The sequence below is a fragment of the Phascolarctos cinereus genome, unplaced genomic scaffold, assembly GCF_003287225.1.
Source record: "Phascolarctos cinereus isolate Bilbo 61053 unplaced genomic scaffold, phaCin_HiC Scaffold_9;HRSCAF=440, whole genome shotgun sequence".
Taxonomy (NCBI): Eukaryota; Metazoa; Chordata; class Mammalia; order Diprotodontia; family Phascolarctidae; genus Phascolarctos; species Phascolarctos cinereus.
This window is the reverse complement of record NW_027556402.1, coordinates 187,241,007-187,250,142: the sequence shown is the minus strand read 5'-3', so window position 1 is coordinate 187,250,142 and position 9,136 is coordinate 187,241,007. Positions and strand designations below refer to the sequence as shown.

The following is a 9,136-nucleotide window of genomic DNA, read 5'->3' as shown; positions in this document are numbered from 1 at the left end:
AATAAAATATGTTTGTATCATAGGGTATACATTATAAAATTACTCCCAAAATTGCAATAAACTTTGAAATAACCCATTATCAGTTTAGATGAATGCACTCCCAATCACTTTGACCAGAGGATAATTCATCTCATCATTAATATGTTGAAACTATAACTTTAAACCACCATATATATATTTTTATAATAGTCAAGATTTTAAATGAAAATCTCCTATCATAGTCTTATAATCAAATATACCTCACTAAGTATTTAACAGTTTCAAATAATCTCATCTTTATCACTAAAAGACCCATTCAAAGAGTTACCTAAACACCATTTCTACCTCACAGTGGTCCCTCAAATTTTACAGTCTAAGAGTTTTAGAAATACAATACAATTTAGAAACATAGTAATAACTTAAACAATAAACTTCAGATAACATCAGTTGCATTTCCAGATTATCACAAGTAGAAATTATCAATCTTATTATTCTTAGTACTTTTAACAATTACATTAACTAATAATGCCACATCTCATAACAACCATTTTTTTAACAATAAACTTAAATCCAATCAGATCAGAATTTATAATCATTAATAATAAACAATTAAAAACATTTTTGTTTTAAATCCAATACTCTCAGCCCTTTAAAAGGAAATATCCTCCACAAATTTACATACTCCCTTGAAAAGACACATGGTGACAATTCCTGCTCTAAATTCTCCTTTTCTTTCCTACTTCCTTAAGGGAACTAAGAAAAAAGTCCCTTCTCCTCTGAGAGGCTTATCAGATGGAACCTCCCTCCTGAAAATCTCAGGCTTCAGCAATTTGAACATAATGTAACTTTCTATAGATAATTGAATAGGGCCCTACCTGTGCCTCCCTGGACTGTTTTTACAACTTTACTATGTATTCTGAACAATTCAGTCGTCTTACAAAAAAAAAAATTATTTTTTTTTATTCCAAAAGTTTCCAAACCTTTTACTCTCAAACCCTCTATTCACTCTCATTCACACCACGGACGCAAATAGGAACACCAAACAGACATACAACAAATTGCTGCAGAGTCCTCACATCATATTTAATCAAATTTTTTTTTATCTTTCCCTTTTTATTTTGGTAGTTCCAATCTTGGAGTCTACTCCCTAAAAGACTATCTTCCGGAGTATCAAATGGCAGCTTCTGGTTTACTACTTTAGAATGCGGTTTGCCCTTAATTTTCTTACCTATATGTAATTACACAAAAGAATTTGGCTGAGAGAGATTGCTCTTCTCTCTGAGTCAGTGACTCAGCTATTAACTAACAGAAGAGGTTGCCCTCCCCCCCCTTACAGCCACCCTCTCAGATCTTACAGTCATGCTCTTTCAGTGTCCCTGAAATTTTCTCGGGCAGGGTCGCCCTCAGCCCCAAGTCAGAGACTTAGCAATTAGTTAATTTAGCTGAGGGTCGTCTCCTTCCCTCCAGGTCAAGGACCTAAGGAATAAAGGAGCATGAGAGCCAAGGTCGGGCTGTATACATACAACTCACGTGACTGATCCAATTCTTCACTCTATTTCTCTCTATTTCATTCTATTCACCGAGGCCAGCCAGCTTCACACAATCTTATAGCTGCCCTGCCTTTGTTTCCCCCCTCCAGCGTCTCTCTTCGAGACCTTACCCAAATGGAGGGAGGCTCCCTATGTCTGGTCTGAGGGTTGCCGGAGAAATCTCCGAGGGCACCCTGACCCCCAGGGTCCAGACGGTAGTCTCTCTCACAGATGGGGAAATCTCGGTGGGATCTCCAAAGCTGTGTGGGACAGTGACCCTCACCCAAATAAAACTCAGAGACTTCTCAAGGTGGAAAGCAAAAGTTACTTTTATTACAATCTCTCGAAATGGCTGTCTACTACATGGAGAGAGAGAGAGAGAGAGAGAGAGACACACACACACACACACACACACACACACACACAGGTAACAAGGGCTGCCTTATAAAAGCAAATCTCCGCCCACCAGGCAAAGTCTCCACCCACCACTATCCCTTACCCCCTTAACTGGGGGTAGGCTTACATTCTAACTGGGAGGTGGGGCTTATACTCTAAGCTCAAAAAGTTCCTTCCTATCCCCTTAACTGGGAGGTGGGGCTTACATTCCAGGCCCAAAATTCAAAGACAAGGAGCTCAGGTTGGGGGTGGGTCAGGGCTTATTCTTTCTGTTATATGCTTAAAAACAGGGTTGGGGGTGGGGGATTTTGAAAATAATTATAAAAAATTATTGACCTTTTGAGGAAGCTTCACTTCTGAGAGTTCATCTTTCACACCTTTTTAAGTAGTTGAAAGGATCTTATATTTATTTAGCAAATCATTGTTATGTGTAAACAAAACTTTAAAAATATCCTTGAGTTACTTGATCATTTTAATTTCATAGGACAATAAAACAAATGGGCGAAAGAGAATGGAATAGACTTAACATTGTTCTAGTAGTTTTTTCCAAGAAGCTATGATTCACCCACTCACTGCCAGAGTCTCTTAATAAGCAGAGTGAGCCAACGAAAGGAAAAGGCTGCAGCCAGAACAAAACTTAAAATCGGTCTCCTCTCACCATTCTGCTTCACTTACCCCAAGGCCAGTTTGTTTTTGTATCACAAACCTGATATACTTTTCCCTGTTTTCTCAGTCTCTTTATGCACTGCATCCTCTTCACCATCATGTCCCTCTTACCTACTGTCTCATGTCTCACTGATTAAAATTGGTCTTAGAAAGATGAATCTTTGTGAAGAAATGGAGTTATCAACGGGCCTTTGTTTCCCAAGGGCAATGTGACCTTTTTCCCATTGTCCAGGCCATGAATACTTATACAAGAACTTTATAGGGTGCCCATTTTTATTATAATCTAGACAATAAGCATTCTGTAGCCACATGGCCCTTTCTTATGTGAAGGTCTAGGCCAAACATTCAATGCCCTGTAGATGTCATCCAGTGAGATCTCTACTACATCTCTACTACAGTGTTGTGGGGTTTGATGTTATCTGTAAAAAGCTACAACTTCTGAACCTCAATATCTCTAGAAAATCCCTCTTTGACTTGGAACTCAGTTCTGAATAGACTCCATGACAGTGGTGAACACCTTGGGGAGTGTCGTATGTGTTGACTAATAGGGATGATCAGAAAACTTGACTGGCTTCTCAAGAAGGAGTAGCTAAGGGCAGCACAGGAGGAGAATATTAACTTAGAAGATGAGCACTAGCACCTCAAAACATAAGCAGTGGAGGATGAAATAAATCTAGATAGCTTAGAGATCCAAGTAAAGGAATCGGGAGGGAAATTTAGCAAGAAGCTGGAAGGATGTGATGAGAAGGGAAAAGATGTGACTTTGCTTCTCTTGCCCATAAGGAAAATAACATCAATGGTCTTGGACTCAAACAGCAGTCTTAAATATGCTTCTAATATGACAGTGAATCTGAGTTAGGAAAGCCACTAGATTAGTCTACATATATACACAAGAGTATATACACTCTATGGGAAATAATCAAGAACACGAAGGGATCAATTCACAAGGTATCAGAAAGAAGGGACAATATTAACAAATCAAGGAAGATGTGGAGTCACTTAATCCTAGAAAGTATCTGTGTGTGGAAACCTTAATATTTTAGTGTTAATTTGTGTAGCTCTGGTGCCCTCTGCTGACTGTAGGTGACTATGCTAACCTTCAATACTCCATTTACAGAGGTGTTCCTATGGGACTATCTCCCTTAAAAAGCTTAGCAATGAATATCTTTAAGCTATAAGCTTAGTAATATCTACCTACAATTACTATATTGCTGAGATTTTTTTGGTGAGTAATTGATACTGTTGAGCTACGAGTTCAGTAATATTCACCTACAGTTACTGCATTGGCAATATTTTTAAGTCTATTGGAAACCTTGATCACAGGTGAGCCAGGAGCAGTTGTAACCATCTTAAACATTTATCCCACCCAAGTCTACTGGTTTATGGCAGTGTGTGTCACACAGTCCATACTGGGTGGGTGGGGGGGGTAGGAGAGGTACTTGTGAAAGGCTTCCTTTCTATAGGATGGGACCTTGCTATTCCTTTCCTGTATTCAACTTCCATATGAATCCAGACTTTCATTTAGGAGACTTTACAGGTGAAAGGCCACTTCTCACTGTCGAATCACTCTTCTATGACCACAGCAACTGGATTATTCTATCCTATTCCCTGTCCCACTCAATCATGTACCAAATGCCTCCCTTCATAACCAGTGGATCAGTGCTTCTAAGGTTCTTTCTGATAGTGTCTTGTTCACGTAAATCACCAAAAGTGAGTAGTTTGATGTCTTGCCATATGCTATCATACCTGGGATATGTGTACCAGTCAATAAGGATTCATTGAACACCTATATGTCAGGTACTAATGTTGTATCCTGAGGATACAAAGGCAAAAATGACAGCCCTTGTCTGAGTCTGAATTCTATGAAGAGAGATGTCAATTAACATACGTGAGTAATATTTTGGGAGGTACTAACAGCTGGGGAGATTAGGAAAATATTTCATGGAGTATGTAATACTTGAACTGAGCTTTGAAGGAAACTAAAGACAACTATTTTTTTTCTTTAATACAACTGACTTGAATATTGAAAGTAATGCCATTCTTTTTTTCTTAGTCTTCTGTGTATTTATTGTTTTACAGAAGAATGCCTATCACAGATGATCATAACTGCCAAATAGTCAGCTGTACAAAATAGTATATATGGTGCTTAAATACAAATGGGAGACATGATATTTTTTTTTAAAAATAAATACTTAAACACTAATTTATGTTCCTACAAAAGCATTTAAACTAAATGGTCTAAATTGAGCTGCCTCCTTGGACCTGCAGTAACTATTATTTTCCCTGAAACCAATAGAATCAATATACTGAATCATCATCAGTTCCCCTGTATGAATAATGGATCACAATAAAAGAGTCCCTTTTTCTAAGAGCTTTTCCTGATTCCTTTACAAACATGGTCAGTCTGGATAAAAAGACAGCAGGAATTTCTTGAAGGTCAGTGGTCCAAAATGCTAAGTATGGTTGAGTAGTCTATATGATCTATATTCACTGGTTCCATTTTTAGTTAGGATGGATTTGGATTACTTTCTTCAGTTCATCATAGAAGACAAGTGTGAAAGCTCCATCCGTGCTTCTAGGAACATTGGACCAGGCACCCTTGAAGAAAGCTTCGTCACTCATCTTTAGCTATCTTCCTGCAGCAGTCAATTGTCCCAGTATACATCATGTCGGCTCCTTTGTGCCCAGACTGCATTGTCGTTCGCCGCCTTACTTTTTCAAAAGGATAAGAAACCACACCTGCTATAATAGTCACTGTTTCTGCAGTCATCCAGCTTGTCACAATGAGTGTTCTTTGGATGTAGGAGCATACCTTTTGTTGTATCATAGATTCCAAAGTAAGCTGCTCTGTAGTTAGCAATACCCTGCACGGAGATGTTGAAACCTTGATGCAAGCCACAAATTCCATCAGACTTGGTGATTTTCCACAATGCAGTCTCCCAGGCCTTTGAATTCTCTCTGTGCCAGATTTCCCAACATCAGCTGCCAAGCAGGTCCTCATGAAATCTGAGGGGGAGACAAAGCAGAGGGAAGTGGCAGCAGAGGCAAGATTGCCAGCAAAATACCCCGAAAATTTTGTGTGCTTGTCCATTCCCCCCCAAAACACCTGCTTATACTTATCCTTAAAGGCAAAGTTAAGGGCCTGGCTAGGGAAATATCTGATGACATTTGCCGAGTTATCCCTCTGGAAGGAAAGTATCCCTTGTTCCTTTGGAATTTGGACTGTACAATCCATTACACCTTTGTACTGCTTATCTGCAGCAATTTGATTACTTGTGTGCTGCACCTGCATTAGTACCTTAACCCTCTTGATGGGGGCCATAGCAGTCTTGGAGATGGCAGCAGTGATGCCACTGGCCAGGAAGTCTTTGGCAAAGGAGATGACTGGTTCCATCATGGTTGCAGAAGGGTAAGGTATTGGAGTTGGAGAAAGAAAGTCTGTGAGGGAGAGCCTTATTACAGCTTGGACAGAAAAGCCATGCCATCCTTTAAAAAAAAATTTAGGGGCAACTAGGTAGTGCAGTGGATAGAGCTCTGGTCTTGGAGTCAAGAGGACCTGAGTTCAAATCGGACCTCAGACACTTGACACTTATGGGCTGTGTGACCTTGGGCAAGTCACTTAACCCTGATTGCTTCACTGAAAAGCTAAAATAAAATAAAATGAAATCTCCAGTTATATGTAAAAACCCCAAAACTTTAACATTTTTTTAGAACTTTGAGTTACAAATTCTTTCCCTCCCTCTCCTTGCCCCTCCCTAAGATGGCAAACAAAATTTGATGTAGGTTATACATATACAGTCACACAAAATATTTCCATTTTAATCATGTTGTATAAGAAAATACAGATAAAAACATGGAAAAAATAAAGTAAAAAAAGTATACTTCTGTCTGCATTCAGGTTCTATCAGTTTCTCTGGAGGTGGATGATGCTTTTCATCGTAAGTCCTTCAGAATTGTCTTGGATCTTTGTATTGCGAGGAGTAGCTAAGTCATTTACAATTGATTATTGTACAGTGTTGCTGTTATTGTATACAATGTTCTCCTGGTTCTGCTCACCTCACTTTGCATAAGTTCATGTAAGTCTTTCCAGGTTTTTCTGAAAGCATCCTAAGAATCATTTTTTATAGCATGATAATATTTATCAATAATATATCGTAGCTTGTTCAGCCATTCCGCACTTGATGGGCATCTCCTCAATTTCCAATTCTTTGCCACCGCAAAAAGAGCTGCTATAAATATTTTTGTACATATAGGTCCTTTTCCTTTTTTTATGATCTCTTTGGGAGACAGACCTAGTAGTGGTTTTGCTGGGTCAGAGGGTATGTGCAGTTTTATAGCCCTTTGGGCATAGTTCCAAATTGTTCTCCAGAATGATTTGATCAGTTCACAACTCTAATAGTCAAGCCATCCTTTTTAAAGGAATATTTTATCTTCCATAATATTTACATTTATATGAACAGGGCTAATGTTATTTTAGTCTGGATTTTAATACTAAGTTGAGATCCAAGCTTTCAATATTACAAGTCTTAAGGATCTGATGCAAGTTCCTCATGCACCTGTGGCAAGGTGGCTTGCTTGTTTTCTGGAAGAATAATGATAGGAGCTTATTAAAAAGAGTGAAATGGGGCCACCTGGATATGACTCACTGAGATTCCAAGGATGGATCCACGGTCATGCTGCATGTTGGTTCTTAATATGTCCTAAAACCCTGAGTTAATTATGCTTCCTAGACATGGAAGAGGACAGAGCTTAACTCGGTTTAATGAATGTTATCTAAGATGCTGTTTGTGTTCTTAAGGAATTCTAAAAGTATGGTCAACCACACTGCTTCTGTTTGGGGTCCTAGATGACACTGGTGCCCTGCAAGGACCAGCATATTTAATCCTGTTATCCCTTCAGGTGAGATAGTCTCAGATAACTTTAAAGGTTTTCTTGCCTTTTTTTTTTGAAATATTTACTTCGTAATAACCTATTGCCTTGCTTTTATATTGACCTATTAAAGAAAAAAATAGGACAGTAATGTCTGACAGTTTGTCCCACTCTCTCAAGGCCAGGCAGGTTACATTTCCTCTTAGGGTTGTAGGGCACTTTAAGGGGTTTGTGGATATTCCTTTTATCTCAAGCCCCTATTGGCTGTGTTCCCTCCAATTTTAGGGGGCCAATAACCAGTACCCCAGTTCACTTTACCACTTAATGGTGGGTATCTTTTGCAAAGGGGTATTTATTTCACAGGTATAATAAGAACAAATGTACCTACATTTCCCCAAATAATTCCAGGACATACTCTCCTTCATTCCACCTCAGTCTCTGGAAAAGTAGGCTAATAACTTAGTTCTACCACCAAAAGTCCCACCAAAGTCCAGGTACAGATGTAGCATTGGTGGGTTGCTTGTGCTTGGACCCCAATTTTTCCCTGTCCCCAGAAACAGTATCCCTGACAGTTTCTCCCCAGCCCAAGGACACTGTGTTTAGCAATTACTCATGAGTGGGCCCCAGCAAGACCCGTATCTCTCTCCTTGGTGCAGTAACAAGCAGCACCTGAAGGAATTGTTAGTTTGTACTGGCTTTGCACTGGGTCATAAAGACATTCTTACCCACTGGACTATCTATACTACTGCCCTACTTTATTATCTACATCTGGGCTCCTCATTATCTGCATTCTAGACTTAAGACATATGTATACTCCCTACATCTATCTTGTCAAACAAGACATTGACTGGTGGTAGACTGGACAACTCTCAGTTACCCCTGAACTCTAGTTAACTTAGTGTCATAGCAGGCCTAAAGCCACACCTCCACGTGGCCCCCCTTGTGGGCTTTTCCTAGTGAACTCTGGGTGAAACAGCTGTGCAGTAGGTACAAGAAGTGCATGTTCTTTTAAGAACTGACCACTCCTTAACCACTCCCTAATCCCACCCTGAATCACCTAGTTAGCATATTTGGCACATGTTTTATTGTATTTTATCCTATATAAACTTTAACTATACCACTCTAAGATTGCAGGATCCTTAAGAATCCTTGCCTGCTGAAAAGCATAGCAATAAACTTTTTGCCACCTTGACTTAAAGAATGCTTCAGTCTGTGAATTCATTCCAGACGACCCCATCATGTACTTCAGTCTTTGAGGGGTCACAACCTCTCAGACCTCAACAGCATGACTTGTTTGAATCCTTCTACCAGGTTGGTGCCTTGAAGGCCACTCCCACTGGCTGTCAAATTTGGCCTGAATTTCACAGATTTCTTTGTATGGGAAATTCCCTCTCTCAACTCAGGTCAACACCTTCTCTGAATTTTAGTCTTAGAGACTTATTTAGAGCACTGAAAGTTTGAGCGACTTGTACAGGGGCATATAGCTAATATATGTCAGAGGCAGGACTTGAACCTAGATCTTTTTATAAAATTGAGAAAACAAAACCAAACATATTGACCACAACTATGTGATTTAAGACAGTAACAGCAACATGATTTTTTTTGTTTTGATTGATATTCTGTTTCTTAAACCACCATAATATCACATATATTTCTCCCCCATGCTTTCCCAGAAGACATCCTATATGACAAATAGT

The 9,136-nt window shown here is 39.3% G+C and overlaps 1 pseudogene; it reads right to left on the bottom strand.

Moving 5' to 3' along the window:
* Positions 1 to 5,035: 5,035 nt before the first annotated feature.
* LOC110212276 (ADP/ATP translocase 3 pseudogene) lies at positions 5,036 to 5,967 on the bottom strand (annotated as a pseudogene).
* Between the last annotated feature and the right edge of the window lie 3,169 nt (positions 5,968 to 9,136).